Source organism: Sinocyclocheilus grahami, unplaced genomic scaffold (genome assembly GCF_001515645.1).
Source record: "Sinocyclocheilus grahami isolate Dianchi unplaced genomic scaffold, SAMN03320097.WGS_v1.1 scaffold224.1, whole genome shotgun sequence".
NCBI lineage: Eukaryota > Metazoa > Chordata > Actinopteri > Cypriniformes > Cyprinidae > Sinocyclocheilus > Sinocyclocheilus grahami.
In genome coordinates, this window is record NW_015505403.1 from 869,228 (window position 1) to 871,872 (window position 2,645).

The following is a 2,645-nucleotide window of genomic DNA, read 5'->3' on the forward strand; positions in this document are numbered from 1 at the left end:
AGGTCAAAGAGGAGGTACAAATTTCAGACGCTGTGATTTCAGGCCATGACAGAGCAGACTCATTATTCTAAATGAACAGTCGCTTTAACCTTTATTTTGTGACTTTTATTTATTTATTTTAAAGAAAAAGAACAAAAAGATAAGATAAAGTGTTGGGAATGAGATGGTTTTGGATTTGCAGCCTTCTGTAGGTCAAAGAGGATCTGGCACTCAATTGGTTCGTGCGAGCATAGTAGATTAAACTTGGGGGTCATGCTGTCTTGGCCATGCCTGATCAAATATATGGAAATGCATTCCCCTGACAGCTCGAGCTTCTGCTTTTGCTTGCGTCTTCTAGCCGTTCAAGGCTGAGATGTCATTTCCTAATTTTTCCACTTATTTTCAGCGTAGAAGTTCATATGATATAAGACTGCAGGGATTTAGAAAAAAATGAAATATGGGACTAATTTAACAGCAGCGAGAGTCAGTTTTCAGTTTTATACTTACAGGTGTCCAAACTAAATAAAAAATGTGGTGTGCGTTCTCCATTTCTTTTTCATATTCCGATGGCAACACTCTATCAACACCAATTACTTTCCCATTGTTTGCATGGGGACAGCTGAGGATAATGAGAACCAGTTGAGCGACATTTTCTGATAAATACACATGTTAACGTGGATTCACCAGCCATGGTTTATTAATGTCTTGTTTGTCTCATTTAAAAAATATGAAGTTGCTTCAGCCTCAACAAGCAAGAACGATTATTGCTCTGTATTAGGGATGTAAATCCATTCAAACTTTTAATTGAACATGATACTTGCGAATTACACGTTTAATACTTCTTGTGAAAACCCCCAAATACAATTTAAAAGATGTTATTAATGTAGCAGGCATACACACTGAACAGACATTTAAAAGACACCTTAGAAGGCAATATATTCTATTTTAGTCTGTTGTCACGCAAACTTTTTAGGGTTGAAAAATGGTTACATTATTTTAAAAATGGTTTACGGTTCTTTTTAGTGAATCAAACGCGCTCATACTTGACTAGTATGCCTAGTAGTGAAGCGAATGACTCAGCTGTTTCTTTCTAGCGAATAACAAACATTTTTGAATCTGAGAAGTTTGACAATTACTTAATTTTTTAATCAGTCGTTTACTTAACCATGAGTTATTTTCATCGAGTGGACTCCATAAACCAAGAACTGCTGCTGTGTGTGATTCAAATCGGTTTAGTTACTGACTGTTTGTTCATTATGGCAATATGTAGGTCTAAAAATAAATTTGAAAAATAGATAGAAAGTAGGTAAGTAAAATACTATAGGTCAACTTTTTTGTTTGTAAATGATCATCCCTGCTGGGAAAGAAAACAATAGAAACCCTCAAAGAATTTGTAATGGTTTTACTGGTTATAAATGGTTATAAATTATTATACTCATACCTTTTGTTCTTTTAATATTTTTGAATTGTTTTTAGCTTTATTTTTTGTTTTCAATTAAGTGCCACAGCCATATCACCGTGCAGCCCAAGACTGGTTGCCCACTGAAGCTAAGCAGGGCTGAGCCTGGTCAGTACCTGGATGGGAGACCTCCTGGGAAAACTAGGTTGCTGCTGGAAGAGGTGTTAGTGAGGCCAGCAGGGGGTGCTCACCCTGTGGTCTGTGTGGGTCCTAACGCCCCAGTATAGTGATGGGGACACTATATTGTCAAAAAGCACGGTCTTTCGGATGAGACGTTAAACTGAGGTCCGGACTCTCTGTGGTCATTAAAAAAATCCCATGGCACTTCTCGTAAAGAGTAGGGGTGTAACCCCGGTGTCCTGGCCAAATTGCCCCCATGGCCCTTGTCAATCATGGCCTCCTAATAATCCCCATCCACTTAATTGGCTCTGTGACTCTCTCTCCTCTCCACCTGTAGCTGGTGTGTGGTGAGCGCACTGGCGCCGTTGTCACTGGTGGTGGTTGAGGAGAGACCCCCCAAATGTGGTGTGCGTTCTCCATTTCTTTTTCATATTCCGATGGCAACACTCTATCAACACCAATTACTTTCCCATTGTTTGCATGGGGACAGCTGAGGATAATGAGAACCAGTTGAGCGACATTTTCTGATAAATACACATGTTAACGTGGATTCACCAGCCATGGTTTATTAATGTCTTGTTTGTCTCATTAAAAAAATATGAAGTTGCTTCAGCCTCAACAAGCAAGAACGATTATTGCTCCACATGATTGTAAAGCGCTTTGGGTGTACAACAATACACAGTAAAGCGCTATATAAATGCATCATTCATTCATTCATGTTTTAGTTTTGAAATGTTGTTGTATGCATTTGTCACTTTTATTTAATTTATTTTCTTTTCTTAAAAGCTTTTAGCTTTTAGTTTTAATTACTTTTTCTTATTTGTGTATGTTTGAATTGTTTTAACTTAATTTTTTTTTGTTTTCATTTAAATGTTTTAGTTTTGAAATGTTGTTGTATGCATTTGTCACTTTTATTTAATTTATTTTCTTTTCTTAAATGTGTGTATATATATAGTATTTATAGAGTTTTAGCTTTTAGTTTTAATTACTTTTTTGTATTTGTGTATGTTTGAATTGTTTTAACTTAATTTTTTTTTGTTTTCATTTAAATGTTTTAGTTTTGAAATGTTGTTGTATGCATTTGTCA